This window comes from Pan troglodytes, chromosome 4, assembly GCF_028858775.2.
Source record: "Pan troglodytes isolate AG18354 chromosome 4, NHGRI_mPanTro3-v2.0_pri, whole genome shotgun sequence".
Classification (NCBI taxonomy): domain Eukaryota; kingdom Metazoa; phylum Chordata; class Mammalia; order Primates; family Hominidae; genus Pan; species Pan troglodytes.
In genome coordinates, this window is record NC_072402.2 from 27,750,929 (window position 1) to 27,775,828 (window position 24,900).

Below are 24,900 nucleotides of genomic sequence, written 5' to 3' on the forward strand. Positions count from 1 at the left end.
AGCATCTGACTGGTCACTTCGAAGCATCAACTTTGGGGATGGATCTATTCATTCTTCAAGGCAGACAAGGCCAAGGGGAAGAGGGCAAGGTGTGTGTCCAGGCCATGCCCCTAGTATCAGATGCCTGTGGATATTATTTTATCATTTTCCCATAAGAAGGATGTGAACATGGCTTATGATCTTGAGTGTGACCTTTGAGCAGGTCCCGATGGATAGAAAACCAGTCCTGGCTCTCGGAGTCTAAATTGCAAAGCTTTTAAAATAAGGAAAAGCACCCCCATTCTAAACCTCAAACAAGCTGAGGGGAGTGAGAATGAGAATCTATCAGGGAGAGTGTGCTCAAACATTCTTATAGAAAGGACAATGCAATTTATACAAATAAAGAAAACACACAGACAAGAGGACAGAAATCAAAGGAAATTAGAAATCCATCTGCATCAGCCTTCACAAAGGAAAGGATAAAACCTTACAGCTTGGGTCCTGAAAATTTTGATATTTATGACTCCATGACCTCCACTTCCTTGCTGAAATATAAAAAGGTCCATGATATCACAGAAGCCTCAGCTTTTTCCAAACAGAGCAGGTTTGATTTTTGAGGCCAGGAATGGGAAGAAATCAAATGGACCACATTTCTTAGTATATAATTAGGGTAAGTTTACATTCATATAAACAATATTTTAAAATACATCGTTAAGTAACTTTATGAAGCTGGATGATACAGCCATACAGAAAACCCGAGGGCCTTGATTTCTTATCTTCTTATTGTTCTTCTAATTACAATGATTTTAAATAATTACATCAAAAATATTCTGGGGGAGTTAGTTTCTACTGGTATAGAAACTGGTTTAAGTAAACACTTCTTTGTACTCTAGGTATACTAAAACTTATGACTATTAAAACATGAATTAGATATAAGTAAGAATGGTGGCATAACTTTCATCAGTTTTGAAATCATCTAGCTTACATTTTAAAATCTTTTTTAAAAAGCCAGGGTACACAGTACAATTGTAAAGGACTCTGGGATTCAACTCAGAGAATTTGGTCCTTAGATAGGAGCCAGTGTTTAAGAACCAGGTCATCTTTGTCTTTCAAATTCTTATTTGTTTCACTCAGTAAAAGAATCTGCAAATAATATTGCCTAGGAAAATTCGTTCAGATTACTGACATTACAGGAGTAAAAGTTTATGGTTTCTTCTGCCAAATGTCAAAATTAGACAATAATGTATTATTGATCCACTCACACCCTTCTCAGAGGGACTTAGCAGCCTTGTTATCCTTATTTTATAGATAGTAAAGTGACTGGCTTTGGATGCACTTCTAATTATACAAAACAGAAGGCAACATTGATAGCTAAAAGTTCGGCGTATGAGAGACAATGTGCCTAAATTTAACTTTTCATCTCTTTTCCATTTTTAAAAATTTAATTAATATTAAATGGTAGAGTATCAACACGTTATTGACACATTCTGGACATTCAAAAGAGAAATACATTCCCTGTGCTTTCCAAATACTTATTTTACCACTTCGAAGTGTCCTCTCTCTTTCCGTCTTTAACACATCAAAACAGGGAAGAAAGCGCTTTTGTGTTATAACTACAGAGAAAACATTTGAGAATGTGTCAATGCACTGAATACCAGCACCAGTTTGGGGGTTGGTTTGTTTTTTCCCCCTGCCGTGGTATTTCTTTTCCCTCTGCTTTTGCAGTCTTTAAACTCTGACCACTTTGAGAAAAGCAATGGTTGAAATGAAAAGTTAGAACAAATTGCATCAAACCTGTGTGTTGCCAGAATATGAGCATGATGAAAGCAGGGTTGGGACATTATGGAGCCATAGCAGCTCTCCACACACAGAAAATTAAAATAAAATAAAACGTAAAAGCTGTTTCTGTTTCTCTCTCTCTCTTTCTTAAATACCTATGACCTAAGAGAAAGGGAATTCCTGTTTAAAAAAAAGTTTCCAGGGTTGCCATTTCTCCATAGTGGGGGTGTCTGAATGCGCGTGTTTATGTGCGTGCATGTGAGTGTGTGTTTGGGGAGAAAAGAAAGAATGGGGAGGAGGAAGGGCAGATAACTTTACTGACATATTAATTCTTTAGATAGCAGTAAATGAATGGTCCAAATAGACATTTGTTTCCCTTAATAAGTTTTGTACAGGTCTCTTACAAGCTGTGGCATATGCTTCATTTATATGTATATTTATTTAGAAGGTTAGAGAATAATAGGTGTAGCTTGACTATAGTAGCAGTTATTATTTAAAGTCCAAGAGGTTACAACTTTCCTTCTACTCTAAACGTGAATACAAAGGTCTCTTGTATATGCCTCTTGCTTTATGTTGAGGGCCAATTAAAAATAAAGATAATATTCTAACTGTCGAGGCTTAGGAGGCGAAAGAATGAGGCTAAAAGGCAAAACGACTCCAAGATGGCTGCCTCTTCCTTCTTCCCCCTCCTTACTGCCTGTTTTCCACATGAAAATTAATGTAATATTTTGTTTAGAAATCACATTGTAGGTCATTTGCAAATGAGGCAGGCTCTGAGGCACCCACATCTGCCCAGAATACCCTCATGATGCCATCGAGGTATGGAAAGAGATTAAAATGCAAACATTCAAATGTATTTAGGTTTGTACATAGTGACTAGACTCACATACATACACACTTGAATGTGTGAACAACACACACAGCTGTAAATGGAATAAAAGGCCAAAATCCTTCTTAATTCTTAGAACAGAAGGGCAAAGGAAGGCGCCAGGCCACCACCTTTCTCCCCAAAGGTTAGAAAATGCACTGTTCATGGTCTGGATTCGATGTTTTAAAAAAGATATATCTTACTGATGACTCTCTCATTAGCCAGCCTTCTGAAGTCTGGGGACACAAGATTTCCATAAATTATCTCTCTTACTCATCTCATGCTGGTGCAAAATGCAAAGCTGAATTTTTTTAAAATTTTTAATATTTTTTTAAAAAGAGAAAATACTAAGCTAACCAGCTTCCTGACAAACGTGTTAAAAGATTAAGCTCACCAGTAATTAATACTATTAATTATAATAAATATATTTTTATCATAAAATTCCATCCATAAAGCTAAACTAAAAATAATGTAGGAAATAAATAAAAGCGTATTTGGCTCTTTCTAATAGATTTATAGCAGGTTACTGAGCAGATTTGACTGCACTAGGCAAAGAACAAAGCAAATGGTTTAGTTCCTATAGGAAATATATTAAAAAGAAAAAAAAGGAAAAACCCCACAACCCTTTATCTAAAAGCCATCAGGGACAAGCACTCAATACAAGTTAACAAGCAGGAACTGATAAGATAACATTTATATGAGGTCAGAAGTCAAATGCCAGTCAAAGGCTTTTAACCTCTTGGGTCATAAACAGGAATAGTTAAAAGTGAGAGGTAGTTATTTATCGGATTTTAAGGGTACCTGATCATTGCCAGAGAATCACCGATGATGAAACTAATTGGGATTTATAGAAAAAGAACTTTGTAGCTGTTCAAAGAAAATTAACCTACAAACCCACAATTCTTCAATTGGTAGGGAGAAAAACAAACAAAAAACCCCTCTTTTGGGAGAGAAATAAATCTGGCAATTTAAACAGTAACAAAATCTCTCTCAAAATCAATAATTTATGACTAATGTACATATCGATTAATATATAGTAAATGATTTTAAAAATAAATTCTGTATTAACAATGAAACAACAAAAATAAGCATTATATAAGGTATTTCCAAGTTTTGTTCTTTTTCTTTGTTCCTTTTCAGACCCTCTAAATTAGACAGAATATAACTCCATATCACAATATTTCTTGCCCTCAGAATGCCATCATTTATAAATTTAAATATATATATTCTAATAGCAATTATTTTTAAACATTGGAATATTGAAACTGCTTAATTAAATTTGTATCTTAATCTATCCAGAGAAACAGATGTTTCTTTTATTTGCTGTCAGAATAGTTTTTCTTTGTTTTGATTTTTGTCCTTTTTGTCTCTTTTTAGGTTTACATTCCAAACTCCCAAACGTTCCTGGTTTCTGCATCCATGCTGGTTCATATTTTCAAAGCATACCCACCCCTCTTTTTTCTTTTGTAATAAAAGAAAGCAGATCTAGATATTTCTTTCTAGAGAGAGGTAGAGGGATTGTTGTTAGGCCTGCTAAGGCCCACTGTTTCTTTAAACAGAGTCCATAATACCCTAGGCGAACATTGTGGATTTAAAATGCTTTTAAATATTTATCACTAGTATTTTATCATCATATTCAAATGACACCTGGAGTGCACTCACCTTTATTGACAATCTCTGTTCTGAAAGTCCATTTGCTTCCTTAAAGCCCCCCAAGCAGAACAAGGACTACCCGTTTTCATTCAGTTAATGTTTAGTAAAAAACCAAGCAACCTTAATCAGCATGCTGATTGCATCGTCAACTAACAAATAATTTACTACTCTGAGCATTGCATTCCATTAAAAGCTCATTAAATTTTCTGTTCTCCAATGGGAGGTTTAGCTTTTGAACTGCATGCTTTTGCTTCGAATGATCATTTATTCAATCTTTGCAAAATGTTGTGGTTTGTTTTTTCCTAAAGTATAGGTGAGCATTTCAATACCTATAGATTGCAAACATATGGAAACACAGCCCAGAGTTGGAGAATGTTCAATTTGATTTATAAACTCTGTTTAATAAAAATTCAACACAATCTCTTGTACTTTTAGTAAATTCTGAAACAGTTGAGTATATCTGTGGTTATGTGTGACCCAAACATAATCTCAGAAATATTAGTATATAATCTAAAATATCAGATCCTTTCTTTAATGCTTAAATTTTTCTTTTCTGCCTATTATAGGTATAATTATTTTTTTCTTTGTAAATAGTTGTTTTCTACTGATTGAAAAAGGGGCATGATACCACAAAGCTCTTACCCTATTTGATGCCAGACTTCATACTTCGGCGGGTGGGGGGGGGGTGGTGGGCAGTGGCTAGTTACCCAAAGAAATCCACATTTTCTGGGGTTTGCACATTTTTTTACAAACTCATAATCCCCTGAATTGTTTTCATGCCCAGACTTGTCTAGGAAAGAGTGTATTTATTATTTTTAATTTAGGGAAATGTAAGAAAATATCAGGCACCCAAATTAACATGCATCTTTGGATTGCTAATTGTGCTCATTGCAAATTTGGGTCATTTTGCATGAGTGACTCTAATGTAGGGCTGAGATTGCCACGCAGCCAGCGCAGTGGATTCCTGATTCCCCGTGCTAATCCTGAACTCGGTGATTGTGTCAGGTGCAGTTCTGTATGCTCTAGCAGCTGGCTCATCCTCATCAATGCAAATAAGGCAACTCCTACAATCAGAGCCTCGCGAGTGTGAGGCCTGATTGCTGAGGGCAGGCTAAAACACTACACAGACTCTCACTTTCAAATCCCGCTAAGTGAGAAGACAACTGCAATGTCCCTCCAGTTCAAAATCAACCTTTCGAAAACAAAACAAGAAGAAAGGGATGGCTACAAAGAGGAGGAAAACCCCAATGTTTGGGAAGTGGACTTGTTTAGATGGGTTTTATTTAGATACAGAGATAATGTAAAGTGCATTTCAACAAATAATTATTTAGCTCCTATTCTGTGCAAGATACTTTGCTTTAAGAGCTGCAGGGGATACAAAGGTGAGGAAGAACACACTTCTGGCTTCCAAGGAACCCTATCACTTGATTGCAGAAGATGGTAAACATTAAGATAATAGTGGAACTGTTATTAAGGAGCAGTCACCAAAATCATAAATGAAAACCAAAAAACATACTTTTAAGGGAAGTATTTAGAGATGGCATATTTGTGGCATAGACGTTAAGAGCAAGGCTTTGGAAGCTTGGGGTTCAAATCCCAGCTTTGCCACTTACTTGCTCAAGTTACTTTGCCTTTCTAAACTGTAATGTCATCATCTGCAAAATGGTGGCAACACAAGCACCTAGCTCAGAGATCTTGAAGAATGAAATGAGATTATGTAAATAACAACTTACCACAGTGCTTGGCACATAGTAAGTGCTCAATGTCAGCTATGATTATTATTATTCCCTTCTTAACACACAAAGAAGGAGGGGATCCAAAAATAACAGTGTGCCACAGTTTGAAAGGCATTTATTTGATCTTGTCTCTAAATTTCCATTTTACATGTAGCACTTACCCGGTGGAAGTGAAAATACAGTGAACGCTAAAAAGCCCTGTGTCTCTCGGTGGTGTCTGGACAACCCTGGCAACTCGGAACATGAAGGAGAGAACAAGAATTCCCTGTGCTTTTCCTTTTCTTCTTTTCCAAACACGTGTGCAGACTTCCCCTGCATTTCAGCCCCACCCTCTTTATTTTACTGCCTAATCTATAAAGGAGGATTAACAGCAGCACGCTGCTTTGGCATAGAGCAGATTCTGGGTGAGGACCTGTAGGTAGAGTTTAATGAATACAATTTTCTAGGACTGTGAGTGCATATTTTTAGCTCCATGCTGGGCTTCAGCGTTGGCTCTTGAGACAGATGAACAGACTCTTTGATCAGACTTGGGTGTTGCTCCAAGAAGAACCTTTTCTCAGAAAGTCGTTAGGAAAAAAAATTGTCTTCTGTTGCTCTTATTCCTAATGTGCACTCTATAGATTCAGATTCCAGATAACTTGTCCTGATCTCAGTAAATTAATTGCATTGCAACATTGAGTTACACCACTGTGGAAAGAAAAAGTACTTCTGGGCAGGAACAGATCCACTTTCTCAGGAAAGAGAATGGCTGGTGTTCAAGTGTGTGGTTGCCATCCTTTCCCTTTTGAGAGTAGGGTAGAGGTAGTTAACCTTCCTGGGGGAGGTTTGGCCTAGACAACATCATAGACACTATATCCCCCCTGGAGTTACCAAACAATAAAACTGCTTCCTTTGCCAAACACAAAGAATGGTCTGGAGTTGGATATTAGCAAACAGCAAACCACATAAAGAAGACAAAAAAAAAAAAAAAAAAAAAAAAGGGAGAGAGGGAGAAGGAAGAAAAGAATAGGAAGAAGGATGGAAGAAAGGAAGCAAAATTATGTGAAGAGGAAAGCATAAAATAAGATCGCTTTTCTGCTTTAGCTTGCCAGAGAAAGAGGGCAGCCATCCACTTTTGTCATGATTTTAGCTAGTGCCAGGCAAGGATGGGAAGGTGGAGAAGAATGGATTTTGAGGTAATGCCAAGCAGGTCAGGGATGAGGCACCGGGTCTTTGGAAATAGCTGAGACTTTAATACCTTGGCATTGGGAGAGTGTGCACAAGATGGGGAAGGATTTGATCTTTTGCATTCCTGCTCAGGACCCTCTCCTACTCTATCTAATAGGATTAACAGATATTTTCCTAAGCAGAAATCAAAATGTGTCAAATCATCTGAGGCAGTCAATTTGTTCACAATGCCCACGTTCTTACAGTACAGATGCAGCACTATTCAAAAACAGTTTCATTTCAAGAGATACAATGCAGCAGAGATGTAAACATTTATCTTCATAATCTTACCCTCCTTTCAGACTGCTTAATTTTTCCCAGTGATTTTCCCCTCCTCTTTCACTCTCCCCACCTCATCCCCCGCCCCAGCTCAAGCTTCAAAACATCTAGTACAAAAAAGACATGACTTCCCCAGAGGATTCGGGTCTCAGTGATCCTGATGATGCAATGTATGCTCTCCATTATTCCTGGGAGCTCACTGGATATGTTCCTGTATCCCGCCTCACAGCTTCAGTTGTCCTTATTTTTGCATCCCTTACAAATCCTCCTTAAACACCTGCAAAGGTTACCTCCACCTCTTCCTCCCACCTCATTCCAAGTTATCAGGACTCCTTCCCCACCCTTGCCACCCCACCTCTACACTCTTTTTTATTTTTATTATTGCTATTATTATCCTCTCCACCAGCACAGCCCATGTGGTTTCTCCTTAGGGAGGCATTAAGTTGCCGTCCCTTGGGCTATCTTAAAACTGCTTTTCCTCTTCCAGCTCCTTTTGAACACAACAGACCACCGTCACCTTTGGAAGAATGAATGAAAGTAGTTAGAGTAGGATTCCAACTTCACATTGTTGGCATTCCTGAAAATCTCATGCATTTTCATTGCCTCCTCCCCACTTCCCTTCTTTCTCATTGAGACCCCATAGCAGCAATTAGAAGCTCTGAAATGAATAGAAACAATAGCTACCAGTGTGTGTAATTCTTAAAACTTGAATAGTAGACATTTAGCAAGCAGAATAAAGGCCGATTTTATTCCTCTTTCTTATCACTTGTATATTCAGTATACATGTATAGTTTTTTTAAAAAGTAGATTACTCGCTGGGTGCGGTGGCTCACGCCTGTAATCCCAGCACTTTGGGAGGCTGAGGCGGGTGGATCATGCGGTCAAGAGATCAAGACCATGCTGGCCAACATGATAAAGCACCGTCTCTACTAAAAATACAAAAATTAGCTGGGCATGGTGGTGCACGCCTGTAGTCCCAGCTACTCGGGAGGCTGAGGCAGGAGAATGGCTTGAATCCAGGAGGCGGAGGTTGCAGTGAGCAGAGATCATGCCGCTGCTCTCCAGCCTGGGCGACAGAGCGAGACTCCATCTCAAAAAAAAAAAAAAAAAAAAAAGTGGATTACTGACTATAATCTCCATAACAACATATTTTTCACTGATATATTTTGGGTGTCTATTTCACCATAATTCTCTATGTGATTGTGGTGTCAAAATATGATGAATTGGTCCATTCTCCCTAGAAAGTCCTCTCCACCATTTTTCCTTCCCATCTGTTAAAACCCTACCCATTCTGTGGGATCCAACTTACACCACATCTCTTCTAGGAAATTTTCCCAGATCCTCCCAGAAGAGTTATTCTCTCTCCCGCAGGGCTCCTAGTGAGGATGTTTATGTCTTTCCTCTCTCACCCACTGGAGTTAGTTTTGTATTCTAGCCACTGTTGATGTCTGTCTGCACCCAGACCAGGAGGCCTGGAGCACAAAGAACATATCTGTCCTTTCTGGTTTCTCTATCACTCCTACAAGAGGACCTGGCACAGCAGAGCGACTCTATCAACTGAAGATGACATACGTATGGATGATAGCTCAGCCTTCTGAGCCTGAGAAAAGGCCACCAGTACCTGTTTTGAGCATGTCTGGATGAGGGAGATGTCAAGCTACTCCTGGCCCGCTTCTCCCAACTCATTCCCACTTATACATGACAATGATTTCGAGGCTTCCTCACATTAGAATTTTTAATATTTTTTCATCTAAATGCTCATCTTTAGTAAATATGTAACTAGATGAATTGTGAAGTGAGAGAATTAAAAAGTGCTATCTTATATCTGAATGAATAAATCATTTATATTAGCTCTTCTGTTTCTTGGCTAGTCTGGAATTGGCAACAAATACCTAAGCACCAGTACTCTTTGACATAGTGTATTCATTTATTTTTATTTTTTAAGCAGTCTGACAAGTTATTTACCGTATCAATTAGCATTGGCCTGAAAAGGAGTTGTTGTGCTACATGTGTTTATGTTCAGCTTTTGAGTTGTCCTGATAGTTTTGGCTTTTATTTGTACAGGTATTTATCTTGAAAGGATCACCACCACCACCACAAAAACCCTACCTCATAGTTTAACATTTTCTTAAAACCATACCTTGTTTGCAACCCCATCATTTCAGTATTAATTTTTTTTTCTCCCAATAAGGCAAATGACACTTTAGCCTTAGTTAATGTAAAAACAGGAAGGTGTTAATCTCATTTCCAACATGTCAGCTCTTCCAGGTAGGGTATTAATACGCAAGATCCCCTGCTGGCAGCCTCAACAGAATCTTTCCAGCTGTGAAGTGAAGTCCAAACCTGGTAATTTTTGCTTTCTTTTATTGTGTGTGCTCAGGTCTGCTTCATTCATTGAAAAAGGTATAGCAGTAGCTAAATGCATATAAAGAAACAAAGGGATGTTTCCAAACTATTGACTTAACTCTGTACTCAGACACTATGCTAGGTTTGTTTTAAAATATTCACCCACTACAAACATTTGGGTATGTTTGATGATAAATAGCAACTAGGTAAGACATATTTGAAATATCTCCTGAGATCTATAATTTTGCATCAGAGAACTCCAGTCCATTGTCACCAATAGCTTTGTTTAATTTGCTTTCTTTAAAACAATAGTCTGGACTAAACAAGGAACAGTAGGGGCTATGTTGTAGGAAGTATTTTGGGATCCTTATCTAACAGAAAAAATTATATTCTTGAAGTAATGTGGGAACCAAACTTTTAATTTTTATTTTTTCTTCACATTGTAGAGATGAAAGGAAAAAAATGTTTTCATAGTACTGAGTTGGTGTGGACAGTGTGAAGGAAATATGTTTCCTACAGAAATTTTTAGGAGTTTGGGGAATTGGTTCTACTTATCCTACTCTATGTGTATAAACACTAAAGGTGTTTTTTTAGTGGCAATTTCAAAAGAGGGCAGTTAGAGCAAAGAGGAAATCAGTAACTATAGTGAATATATAAGAACATTAAAATCAAGTTTTCCTATTTGTAAATGTGATTAATAAGAAAGCTTAATTTTAAAAAATATGATGTAAATATGATTAATAGGTTTTAAAGAAAATTTCACATGGTTCCAATTTAAGAAAGAATTAGAATAGCCATTTTAATTTCACACAGGAATGGAATTATACATGGCTTTAAAAAATTATTGATAAGGCCGGGCGCGGTGGCTCACGCCTGTAATCCCAGCACTTTGGGAGGCCGAGGCGGGCGGATCACGAGGTCAGGAGATCGAGACCATCCTGGCTAACACGGTGAAACCCCGTCTCTACTAAAAATACAAAAAATTAGCCGGGCGTGGTAGCTGGCGCCTGTAGTCCCAGCTACTCGGGAGGCTGAGGCAGGAGAATGGCGTGAACCCGGGAGGCGGAGCTTGCAGTGAGCCGAGATCGCGCCACTGCACTCCAGCCTGGGCGACAGAGCGAGACTCCGTCTCAAAAAAAAAAAAAAAAAAAAAAAAAAAAAAAAAAAAAATTATTGATAAATAGACTGTAAATACTGACAAGCTATTAGTTCATTTGAACTAAAAACAGGAGAGAAACAGAAAAAATAAAATGGGATGGCAGCACAGACAAAATAATATTTACAGGGTGGGCAAGTAAGAGGATGTGGCCATAGAAAATTATGAAAAGACATGGGCCCTGGAGGCATGCAACTAGTCTTATACCTAGTTGAGGAGAGATTTGAGAGGAGAGATAGTGATGACGCCACTGAAGAGGTTAATTTTTGCCCATGTCCTCCCACTTGCTAGCCACATGTTCTTGTTTCATAGTTGAGACAGGTATTATTATGCCCACTATACAGATAAAGAGACACAAATGCAGAGAAGTTGAGGATCCTCTGACAAAGAGTTACATGCCAGCTCCAGCCCTGTGATTCTTTTTTATTTTTAATTTTTATTTTTTAAGTTAGGATGAGAGCTTAAAAACTGCGAAAGGGAGGGAAAAAAGATGAACCAAAAATATGTGAAATTTTTAAAAAGAGTCACTGAGGAATTCTGAGCTGTCAGGTATATCCAGAAAAATAAAGCAGGGAAAAAGTGAGATGATAGGGTTTTTAAAAATTCCTGTTCAAGTTCGTAACAGGCGCAGTGCCTCTTTTTATTCATCTCCTGCCTGTACATATTTTCCCACACACCATTCTGTAGTGATAGAATTCATTCTCTTGCCCACTGGGTCAGTATTTTATTACTTTACCGGTTTCTTTTTGTAATAGCTTTTTATACTCCTTGCCAGTGAAAGTATACCCCCAGAAGAAGAAGATGACCAAAGGAAGGAGAACGTGGGCAGGAAAGGCCTGGCAAGCAAGGTCACTGTTAGAGCCACGTCTCGATTGTTCCATTTCCCCAGTGGGCACTATTACATATTTCCCCTTAAGCATGAGGCCATGTTATTTTCTGTGTTTAGCTTTTACCTAGAACATGGATGAGCTCATCAGAAAATATAACAAAATTAAATTCTATCATTGCTCATTGCAACCACGTAGCTGATATTTTATGTATTGCATCTTAAATCTCCTTCTGGAAGTGTAACAGTTATAGCCTGTATAATTTGTACCATTGTTGACATTTTTATCTTCTTGAAAAACAATTTAGTACAACTTTAATTGAAGATCTTAAGCCTCACAGGTTAGTGGGCTTGGAGCAGGATGCGGAAATAATGGGAGAAAACCACTCATCAAAGTAGTTAAATGACTTGAACTCGATCACACAATTGGCTGAGTCTGGATTGAGAACCTGGAGTTTTATTTTAGGCTCTGGATCTTACCACATTGCCTTTCAAATTCATTTCAGCTGGATGCGGTGTCTCATGCCTGTAATCTCAGCACTTTTGGAGGCCAAGCTGTGAGGATTACCTGAGGTCAGGAGTTCTAGACCAGCCTGGCCAACATGGTGAAACCCCGTCTCTACTTACAATACAAAAATTAGCTGAGCATGGTGGCAGGTGCCTGTAATCCCATCTACTCAGGAGACTGAGGCAGGAGAATCACCTGAACCTGGGAGGCGGAGGTTGCAGTGAGCCAAGATCACACCACTGCACTCCAGCCTGGGCAAAAGAGTGAGACTCTGTCACCAAAAAAAAAAAAATCATTTCAGCCAGTGTTTATTGATCACTTGCCATGTGTTAAATGCTATAGAGAATTGCATTAGAATTCTCCACTCGTGAGCTTATTCTTTTATTAGGGTATGTCCAAACAGGTCTAGAAGAAAAATTTTAAAACATCTTTTGCAGGAAGAGAAATTTCTAAGTCAAAACATTCATTCCCCCAAAAAGCAAAACCCTAACATATATTTAAAATTATGCAACAACATAGATGAGGGAAATCTTTAGCTATAAGTAGTGAAAACAATCAACACTACAAAACTATTGGCCTTATTTGTATGTCTGCCAAAATAAGTAAAAACATAGGCAGTGAAAGAAAAACTTGACTACTAAGATACCTTCCTTACTCAAAGCTACCATCTCCAAATATTCTCCGAGTCAACCAACAAATATCAAGTATTCATTTCCTGTCAGGCACTGGATTAGAGATCTGAGAAGGAACAAAACAGATGTAATTCCTACCATATTGAATGAAATAATTTGAATATCTTTTCTACTTTCAAAATATAAGCTAATATACTTTCTGGCCATTCATATTTTAGTAAGAATTACTTTAAATGAATAATCAATTTTCTTGGCTCTCTGTTATGGGAGGATATTAGTTAGTGACAGCTCAGTTTTATTGTTCATGGTGAGGTTGCAGGGCAGAAAACAGAGAAAGAACAATAAAAAAGCGAGAGGTCATTTTAGAACATGAAGAATGTGGGGAGGGTGTCCCAGAATGCAATGCCAACAAATATCGAGTACTCATTTACTGTCCGGCACTAGATTAGAGACCTGAGAATTCCATGGAATGATGCCACCATGAAAAGCTCATGGTTACCTTAGGGGTTTGGGTGTCTAGAGAAAGGTAGGAGAGGAGTGACCAAGGAAACATTGCTTTCTTATTGCATAAGGATCTTGGTGTCAAATTCATTGACTCAGGAATCTGTGAACTTAGAAACCTTATTAAAGAATTTGGATTTTTTTTCCCCACAAATAGAACTCTTTTTTTTATGGATAGGATTTATTGGTTGGCATTAGGAGATGGCCACACAGTGGAAGCCTTCATGAGTACAGAGCTTGTCATTTGTCCAGAGGGTCACAATTGGGGATGTATTTGACTCCACAGTCATCTGGGATGAGCTACTTCTCAGCCACCATGTCTCCAACTTCATTCAAATTGAACTTGATAAAGCACCACTTCTTTGAGATGTGGATCTTCTGGCAGCCAGGAACTTGAACTTGGCACTGTGTAGGGCCTCAATCACATGCTCCTTGTTCTGCTTGGTGCAGATGGACCTGATGACTTGGCCAATATGAACCCAGGCTATGATACTCTGAAACTTTCCAAAGGCAGCTTGCACACCTCTCTACAGCCTACACTGGGACAGCATAAGGTCAGAGACATGAACATACACTGGAAAGGGCTGCCTTCAAGGTCCCTTAGAGGCAACCCATACAAGAAGCAGGCTGCATACACTACCAAGGAATCTGCTGTTTGCAGCCATTGCACACCAAGCCCCCATGAGGAAAAGAGCTTGGTCAACTTAATTGGCTGCAGACAAATAGGCTTTTTTATTTGCCACTATTAAAATCAAACTTTAAACAGATTCTTGGACTTGTGGCTCATATCCATCAGCTCATTCAACGTTAGCACCTGTCTTGTCCCCAGTAGCTTTTCCAGAACAACTAACTTCATCATGAAACTCTATTAGTTTTCCCAATTCAAACTTGGGCTTCTTCAGCATTTTTACTTTTCTAATGAATACATCATGAAGAGGATAAATAGATTGGCAAGCATTTTCTATGTCTTTTCCAATGTTGTCTGGAATCAATTTATTGAACACTTTTTTGAAGTCGTTTGTCTGCACTTCTGTGTTTATGACTTCCATCATCTCCTTCTGAATTTGACAGACCTGTTGGTGCTGAGCGTAAGAGGTCTTCTGTATCTGATTGTTGCATTTTCTATAAAATCAATACAGAACTGACCAAGCAAATAACCATCGGTAGTCTTGACATTGACATGAGCTTCAGTCATGGTCTACCATTTTTTGACCATGGAACACATTTTGTCATGGGTAAGATCCATGCCATGGAAGTTAGTCAGGCAGTTTTTGCCCTGAACATCTTCAGTAATCAGCTAGTTTATTCTAAATGCAACTTCATTATTCTGCAGATCAGCAAGACCCACTTCAAACACATGACCCTTAAGGTCATCAGGTGCAATTCTTGTTCCTTGAATCCTAGTGTCTTTCCAATACTCCTTATACTGACCATAGCAGGTGCTTTCACGTGATACCAATCTTTCTTAGAAAATGGATCAACCCCTTTCTTCTTGGCTTCCTTTTAGCCACCTTTCATAAGACGCTTATTCTTGCCAGCCACCATGGTGCTGTTCAGAGACCCAAAAGGCAAGAATTTGGATTTTATCAACCTTGAATAAGGTCTGCAAAATATCACTTCTTAGTAATCTTTCATGAGTGATCATTCTAGCCCCAGAAAGATAGAAAGACTGTTATATGTTCCTATATGTACTGGCTCATGATATGGTCTGACATAGGACAGTCTTTCTGTCTGTTCTATGTCAGACCATACCATGAGCCAGATAGCTGATATTTTAGGTAGGTTTAGAACAGTTTTTTAAAAAAACATTTTCTACCAAAGCATCCCTAACTGGTAGTACAGGAGAAAGTTTTGAGTGGCAAAACTCCAACAACAGAATTATACCAGTGATGGTAGGGAACAAGAGAACTGTTGAGGGTAAGTCAAGGCAGGAAGTTTGAAATGCCTTTAAAATCTTGTGGTTGTTTTCCTTAAAAATTTAAGCAATTATTATATACTACCCCATAACAGGTTCATGTTTTTTATTGTTTTCATTTTTGTTTTCAGACAGGGTCTCGCTCTGTCGCCCAGGCTGGAGTGCAGTGGTGCCATTAGGAATCACTGCAGCCTCAACCTCCCAGCTCAAGCATCCTCCCACCTCAGCCTCCCAAGTAGCTGGGACTACAGGCACTCACCACCATGCCAGGTTAATTTTTTTTTTTTTTGTATTTATTGTACAGACAAGGTTTCTCCATGTTGTCCAGGCTGGTCTTGAACTCCTGGCCTTGAGTGATCCATAAACCTCAGCCTCCCCAGGTGCTAGGATTACAGACATGAGCCACTGCACCTGACCTCATGTTTGTCTTACATTTAAGCAATGCCCTTTAAAATACTTGCTAGTATTCAAATTGACTTTCTGGGAAGAGATGCCATGATAACTGTGTGGTCTCAGTCCACCCACACACTTCGGCACATGCACGAGGATGTTTTACAGGGTTTTGTTGGGGAATATACTGAATACACATGTTCAGTTGTCTGAGCAGCCACAGTGCCATGGTTTAGTTGAATTCAGAGTACCTTGAATTGGTTTGTAAGAGTGTGATTGGTCTGTCTCAGATTCCCATTCATTACTGGGACCCCCAAGTTTCCAAGGATTTTTCTATGATCTACCTCTGCCTGCCAATGATATGGGCTTGGATGGCCAGGACAAGTAGAAAATATGAGACCCAGCATTCCAGGTCAAAATGATTCTGGGTGAAGCATCCCTGCCAGCCATTCCCCATATGGGCTGTTGTTGGGGTGATCAGACCCAACACCAGGTCGTGGGGGTGAAGAAGTCCAGCAGAATCAAAGGATTGAGAAAAACACAGTTTGAGAGAGAAAGTGGGACCAGGGGGCCATCGCAAGTGTGAAGGCTGCAAAGGCCCCAAGCTCTGGGAGCCCATGCTATTTATTGGTGCTCAAACAAACAGGTGGTCAGGATGTGGGGGTTGAAAGGAAACAGTGTATCAAGTGAATGAGAAACATATGGCTGCTTGAGATAACAGGAGTGCTAGAAGCAAGGAACCAGCAAGTCTAGCAGACATGCAAGCCCTGCCTCAGCTTCTCTCCCAACACTCATCTTTTCTCCCAACAAGCTGTTAATAGAATTTTGCCTTTTAAACATCCCCCTCTACTACCAGACTTGGCCCCAGAGAAGTCCGACTGAGTGTAAGGCACAGAGAGCACAGAGAAGCTGATGCAACTTTGCTATTATCTAGGTTCCTTCATCCCATCAGTATTTATTGAGTGTGTGGCAGGCATCATTTAAGAATGGGGATAAAACAGTGAAGACAGAAAAGGTTACAGTGGTAGGCAGAATCCTGACTCCCGAAGATGTCTGTGCACTATTCTCTCAGAACCTGAGAATAGTTACCTTAAATGGCCAGAGTCTTTAGCTGGCCACAGTGGCACACACTTGTAGTCCCACTTGAGGTGAAAGGATCACTTGAGTTCAGGAGTTTGAGACAAACCTGGACAACATAGAAAGACCCCTGTCTTTAAAAATAAAAGTAGGCTGGGCGCGGTGGCTCACACCTGTAATCCCAGTATTTTCGGAGGTTGAGGTTGGCGGATCACTCGAGGCCAGGAGTTTGAAACCAGCATGACCAATATGGCAAAACCCCGTCTCTAATAAAAATACTAAAATTAGCCGTGCATGGTGGGGCATGCCTGTAATTCTAGCTACTCGTGAGGCTGAGTCACAAGAATTGCTTGAATCCAGGACAGGGAGCTTGCAGTGAGCCTAGATTGCACCACTGCACTCCAGCCTGAGCAAAAGAGTGAGACTCTGTCTCAAAAAATAAAATAAAATAAAATAAAATAAAATAAAATAAAATAAAATAAAGGCTTTGCAGATGTGAGGGTATGGACTTTGAGATGGGAAAATTATCGTGGATTAGGTGGGCCTAATCTAATCATATGAGTCCTTAAAATCTGAACCTTTTTCATGCTGGGAGAAAGACGAGATAAAAGAAAGATAGATTCAAAATGTGAGGCCGGGCTTGGTGGCTCACACCTGTAATCCCAGCACTTTGGGAGGCCAAGGCGTGTGGATCACCTGAGCTCAGGAGTTCATGACCAGCCTGGTCAACATGGTGGAACCCCATCTCTACTAAAAATACAAAAAGAAGCTGGGTGTGGTGGCGCATGCCTGTAATCCCAGCTACTTGGGAGGCTGAGGCTAGAAGATTGCTTGAACCCAGGAGGTGGTGGTTGCAGTGAGCTGAGATCACGCCACTGCACTCCAGCCTGGGTGACAGAGTGAGACTCTGTCTACATTAAAAAAAAAGAAAAAAGAAAAAAGAAAAAAAAATGTGAGGGATTCAATCCACTGTTGCTGGCTTTGAAGTGGAAGGAGCGGCAATAAGACAAGGAACACAGCCTTGACAACATCTTGATTTTGTCCCAGTGAGACCTGTGTCAAATTTCTGATCTCCAGAACTATAAGATGATAGGTTTTGTGTTATTTCAAGGTACTCAATTTGTGGTAACTTCTCACAACAGCCAATAGGAAACTAATAAAATGCCCATCCTCTTTGTGGATAGGTTTTGTGTTCTTTCAAGGTACTCAATTTGTGGTAACTTCTCACAACAGCCAATAGGAAACTAATAAAATGCCCATCCTCTTTGTGCTTGTAATCTAGTGAAAATAAAAATAAATATAAATAACAGGGCATTTAAATATTCTAATAAGAGGTAGGAAGGAAATGAATGAAGTGATGTGAATGGGACTATAATGGACTCATCTGTCAACTTTTTAATGCTTTAAGAATGCTCCAATGCACGAATTTTGGTGTTAGGCAAAGATTAGCTCCCCCATAGGAGTTATTTATGTATCTTTTTTCCAGCTAGAGACAGGCATTTTACTTAGGCTCCACTAATAATACAGCCATGCTAGAATTTAAATTAGAGGCTACTGATGCAAAAGGGAAGGATAGTTCAGGTAATTTCTCTTTCTCCCTCCCTCCCTTCCTCTTTCTTTCCCTTCCTCCAGCACTCTTTCCCACTATCTCCTTCTCACTCTCTATCTCCCTCCCTCCTGTAATAGTAGCTGGGGCTACAAGATAATATAGGGCACAAAACAGCCAACTTGCCTTTGGTAGCCAGAATTACTCCTTCATCAGATAAATTCTGCTTCTGCAATATAGCTTTAGATGCTGTTCTAGAAGCTGAGCCCAAGCCCAGCTCTCCAGCCCTCTCAACAATTCTGTAAACCACAAAACACCTTTTTATTACTCTCTTTCTGCTTAACCAACTGAAGTCACCTTTGATCTCTTGCAACTGAAGGTCCTGAAGGAAATAGATAGTCATTAGACTTTGGACACTGTGGTTAAAGAGGTCTCTCTGAGAAGGTGAACTGGGGCAGGAAGAATGTGAAGGAGCAAGTAATATGAACAGCTGGGGAAGCAGTCAGGCTGAAGAAATGTAAAGACTACGGTACTGGAGCTGGGGTGCAGAGAAAGCAGGACAAACAACGCCCTTGCCTTTGTGGAGTTTACCTCTGGTAGGGGGTATCTAGACAGTTAAAGGGAGTCAAATGATAGGCAACATAATTTCAGATACATGTTATAAAGGAAGCAAAAGAGAATTGTAGGCTTCAGGCCAGGAACTATTTTGGATAGGATGGGCAGGAAAGGCCTCTCGGAAGGAAGTGACATTACACAGAGACATAGGAGATTTATGACTTGGAGCACGTCCCTCAAATATAATATTGGGACTCTTTGCTCAGGGAGGTGAATTTCCTAAGAGTTCTTCAAGCAAAAACATAAACAAATATTGCAGAGTCATCTCTACCAAGGTTAGGAATATTGGGAAAATTCAACAGATGTTTGAAATGCTCCTAGAGACATACATTTTTCAATAGCAGTTGTGATCATCTTTTTGATGATGTTCTCAACTTTGAACTTGCCAAATACAATTATTTTTAGGGAATAATGCCTTACATTATGAACATTTGTTCACATCTACAAATTAGCTTGAATTTTGTCTTGGATACTTTCTATGTGAATAAGTACTAAAAAAAAAAATAAGACAGACACAATGTTGGTTCTTCGGCACTTTTGTCAGAGGCTCTTCTAGTTTGACGGACTAGGCTGTCAACATTGGAATGAAGCCAGTGCTAACAGAAAGAAATGTCAGCTTCAGGCAACAGTCTTCCAAAATAATCTGTTTGCAGGTGGAAGTTGCTGGTTTTATGTGAGCACGAAAAATTAATTATCAATGAAAGGGTATTTACTTCTTTCAAAGTCCATATATTTATTGACAATTTTTTTTAAATCTTCCCAGAGAAAAGAATTGTTTTCTAAAATTGATTAATCAACTTACTGACCTGAGTCAAAGCTTTGATGAAAAACAAAATGAATGTACTTTCTTATATAAATCCCAGAAAACATAGGGCAGGTGGGTTTTTGGCTTGTTTTTATCTAAAGCAGTTATCTGAAGTATCTTTTCCTCTGAAAAATCAGAAAATTATTCAAGTAAAACATTAACAGATTTACTGGTAAATATGGCAAATTGAACATATACATCTACTTTTACTTTCTTCTGAAACCCCACATCTTAGATGGTGCAGGGGTGAGGCAGAGGCGCTCCTCACTTCCCAGACAGGGCGGCCAGGCCGAGGTGCTTCTCTCTTCCTAGTCAGTTGGGCGGCCGGGCAGAGGCGCTCCACACTTCCCAGATGGTGGCCTTTGCCCACTTTTTGATGGAGTTGTTTGTTTTTGTCTTGTAAATTAAGTTATTTGTAGATTCTGGATATTAGCCCTTTGTCAGATGGGTAGATTGCAAAAATTTTCTCCCATTCTGTAGGTTGCCTGTTCACTCTGATGATAGTTTCTTTTGCTGTGCAGAAGCTCTTTAGTTTAGTTAGATCCCATTTGTCAAACTTGGCTTTTGTTGCCATTGCTTTTGGTGTTTTAGTCATGAAGTCTTTGCCCATGCCTACGTCCTGAATGGTATTGCCTAGGTTTTCTTCTAGGGTTTTTATGGATTTAGGTCTTATGTTTAAGTCTTTAATCCATATTGAATTAATTTTTGTATGAAGTGTAAGGAAGGGGTCCAGTTTCAGTTTTCTGCGTAAGGCTAGCCAGTTTTCCAACCTCCAGTGATGATACCTTTGCCATATTCTATTGGTTAGATGTTCAAACTTTCACTTATACTCAAGGAGAGGAGTTTCTATAAAGGCAGAAATCATGGGGGTAATCTTAGAATTCTGCTATCAGAGGAGGGGAGGGGATCATTAAACAAACAGTACAAGACAACTATTCAGACCTGAAACATATGATTTTCCAGATTGAAATAACTCATTAAAATGCCAGCATACATGATGAAAATAGATCCACACCAGACTTCGAGAAAACTGTTGGCTACAGGAAACTCTGATGAGAGGGTTCATGTCACAAAACAGATTAGAGATGGAAATGACATTATATTTTTAAATAGCAATACTTCAATGTCAAGGGCAATGGAACAATGTGTTTAAAATTATAAAGCAAAAATGATGTCTACCCTTGAATTCTATACTTAGAAAACCTACCTATCTAATTTCAGGATAAATAAAGACATTTTCAGACATGTACGATCTCAATTATTGCCCATGTACCTTTTCTCAGAAGAATGCCTGAGTATTTGCTCCATTAAAAAGATGGGAAAACAAAACCAAAGAATAGTACAAAGTTTTGTCATCCATTAAAAAGATGAGAAAACAAAACCAAAGAATAAACCAAAGGATAATCATCATAAGAATAAGGCAAAGGGAATCCCAAGATGATGGTAAAGGAGGATCCCAAACTGTCATCATGCAGGGTTGACAAAGCAACACACCCGGAAAGATTTCTTCCATAAGATGAAATTGAGAATAAGAGAAGAAATTGATAGAATATGTACTGCATCTTAACATACTTGAGAGAAAGTTAGACAGTTGACAGAGTTTGGGCTTGCATTAGTGAGAAACAAGTCAGGGAAAACCAAGAAAACAAACAATAATATAAAATAATTAATCCAAAAAGTTGTGCAGGAAAGGAAAAGAAATACTTGTTGACTACATGGCACAGCTATTTACTAGATGACATAGGCAGACACGTGGCACATGAATAATATTTACTATGGTCATAATAATGTAAACACTAAATTGGGGTATAAATATACATACAGAATGAAGAAATGGAAAAGTTGTGTATGTGTTGTAGGGACATAGGGAGGGGAAGTAAGCTAGATCTTCAACGTCTATTGCAATAGATCTGTAGATAACACCTAAAGCTGTGAAAAAAAAACCAAGAGGCTATGCAAGCATCCTATTTGGAGACATGAAGGTAAATATCAAAATATCAGTCAAAAATGATAGAAGTGCTTCTGGGGAAGAGAAAATAGAACAGAGAAAGAGAAGGCAGGAACCTCCATTTTTCTATAGCAAGGTTTATAAATGTATTTTACATTTTACATTGTGCATATATAACTCTGTTGCAAAATACAAAAGAAACAAGTCCAAGCAGAAATGATCAAATAAAGCAATTATTTAGATAACTGCTTCACTTTTTTATGCTAGGTACATTGACTAATTACTCACATAAGTTCACTGTAATGTTCATTTTGTTATGTTTAAAATAAAGTTTACCAAAACTTAAACATCAAATGAATGTTTTTCTTCAGAGCTTTTACCTTAAGAAGTAAGGCACTTAGCTCAAAGTTGTTGCAACTACTCAAAATATTTTTGGAGCTGTCTTTATAATTTCAAAGCCTATGACAAATTTCTTTAAATAACTTCAGAAGTGTCAATTCATGGATTTAATATTTTATAAGAACCAGAAATCACATGGCAGGAACATGTGATACGCCTGCTCCTGCTTCGCCTCCCTCCATGATTGTAAGCTTCTTTTGGCCTACACAGAAGCCAAGCAGATGCCAGCTCTGTGCTTCCTGTAAAGCCTGCAGAAGCCTCTCTAACTAGTTCCTATATCTCTTTGACATATGCCCATTGTGGTTTTCTGTTTTTGTTTCTTGAGCACTTCCTTACTTTCTGGAACTACCAGATACTCCACACTTATCTTGTATATTTTCTACCTCAATTCTAGAATCAGCCATCTCCCCAAGGAGCCCTGGTTCCCTTCATTGGAGAATGATATTACAAAACACAATCTGGGTACTAGGTGTGCTAGTTTCTTCTGGGGCTTCCTTGCCTCTAGGCTGTTTGATAAAAGGGAAGGTGAAATGAGGAAATATGTGTGTGTATACTAACTCACGTATATATGCACATACCTCTAATTTTTTTCCTTTATTCATCTGTGTCTATGTTAAGCTAAACATGATTTCATATTGAAATCTCCAACTCTAATTCATTACCATATGGATCATTCTAGCCTGTTACACTTGCTGATCTGTAAGCTCCCACTCCAGTGGGTGAGAAACCTGGCTTCCACCATCCATCATTGTCTTAGTCCCATTTTGTGTTACTATAACAAAATACCACCAACTGGGTAATTTACAAACAATGAAAGTTTATTTGCCTCATTGTTCTGGAGGCTGGGAAGTCCAGGATCAAAGGGCCACATCTGGTGAGGGCTTTCTTACTATGTTGTATGATAGAAGTCACCACATGGCCAGGAAGCATGTGTGGGAGAAGGTAAGAGGGGGCCAAACTCACTTTTTTAAGGAACCCACGCCCATGGCAACTAACCCACTCACATGATAACAGGATTAATCCATTTATGAAGACAGAGCTCTCACGATCTAATCACCTCTTGAAGGTCCCATATCTCAACACTGTTGCGTTTGGGGTTAAATTTCCAACACATGAACTTTAGGGGACATATTCAAACCATAGCGATCATCCATTTACTTAACTTTTCAATTCCAGTATACATGTATGCTGTGTATATGTATTCATACCCCCATGGGAAAATTTACTTGATCAACTATAATAAGGTGCTTATGTACAGTTGCTTTTGCCATTAGTCTTACAGATTCCACTCATTTTCAAATTCCTTAGGTCAGCAACTGATTCTTCAACTACGTTTAGTGAGATTATTTCATATAATTGCAGTACACTTAGATTCTTAAGTCACTGTTGCATTTCATTCTGGGATCCTCCAATCTCTGAAATATCTTTAAATTTGCATATATTGTTTTATTCTTTTTGCCATAACATTAGTTCTATGGGTTTTAACAAAGGCATGGCATTATGTAGCCACCATTATAGTAACATATAAAAGAAGCTCACCACTTTAAAACATTCCCCTGTGCTTCTCCTAATCAACATCCCAAACCATTACCACCGAAAGCCCTTGGCAACAACTAATCTTTTTTTAATGTCTCTATAGTTTTGCCTTTTCTAGAATGTTATATAAATGGAATCATAGCTTTCTAGAATGATCTCTTTCACTTTGCAATATGCATTTAAGATTCTTCCTTGTCTTTACATAGCTTAATGGTTTATTCCTTTTTATTACTAAATAGTTTTCCATTGTATGGATGTACAACAGTTTGTTTATCCACTTATCTTTTAAAGGACATCTTGATTGCTTCCAATTTTTTGGAATTATGAATAAACATTCATATACAAGTGTTTGTGTGGACATAAGTTTTCAAATCAGTTGAAATACCTAGGAGCATGGTTGCTGGATTGTATGGTAAGACTATGCTAACTTTATAAGAAACTATTAAACTGTTTTCCAAAGTAGCTATGCCATTTTGCATCCCATCAGCAATGAATGAGAGTTCCTGTTGTTTGGTATCCTTGCCAGCAATTGGTATTGACAGTTTTTTGGATTTTAGCCATTTTAATAGATGTATAGTGGTATCTCATTGCTATTTTAATTTCTATTTCTCTAACGATAAATGATGTTGAACATCTTTTTAAATGCTTATTTGCCATCTGTATATCTTCTTAGGCATATTTCTTTTTATATTTATATATATTATATAATAGATATAGATATATATATCTATATATATCTACAGATATAGATATAATATGCCTATATATCTTCTTAGGCATATTTCACCCTAAGTTTTTCCTTAAGGGTGAAATGTGGTCGGCTGGATTTCACACTTTTTAATTGGTCATATTCTTGTCCTAATTTATCCTGATTGGTGTTTTAATAACTCTCCAAATCTCTGCCTCACTTTTAGACTCAGTATCTTGGAACTTCCAAGGGCCTAATCTCTTTCTTTAACTGTAAATTTTTATTAGTTTAAAGCTCAGAAGGATTCCAAATTCTTAATGTGAGGAAGAAGGACATGACTTCATTGTTGCTTCATTAAGTTCTATACTAAGTATTTTTTCTCTTTAAAAAAAATCATCGTATTTAACTGTAGCCATACCTCAAATATTTTCAAACTGCTTAACCGACTTCATAGGTTTCTTTTTATTATCCCAATATTTTTCTTTAAGCTTTTGTTTAGTGTAGTGGTTCCC

At 38.4% G+C, this 24,900-nt stretch overlaps 1 long non-coding RNA gene, 1 other non-coding gene and 1 pseudogene across 3 annotated transcripts in view; all 3 read right to left on the bottom strand.

Annotated features, from left to right (window-relative positions):
- Nucleotides 1-24,900, bottom strand: part of LOC104006383 (uncharacterized) — a 167,941-nt gene that overhangs the window by 39,989 nt on the left and 103,052 nt on the right. The gene's annotated exons all lie outside the window — the stretch shown is intronic.
- On the bottom strand, nt 11,048-24,371 carry LOC107974665 (small ribosomal subunit protein eS1-like; annotated as a pseudogene).
- LOC112209338 (small nucleolar RNA SNORA70) lies at nt 14,052-14,187 on the bottom strand. Its single transcript, XR_002944079.1, has one exon. It is a non-coding gene; the product is annotated as a small nucleolar RNA SNORA70 (small nucleolar RNA).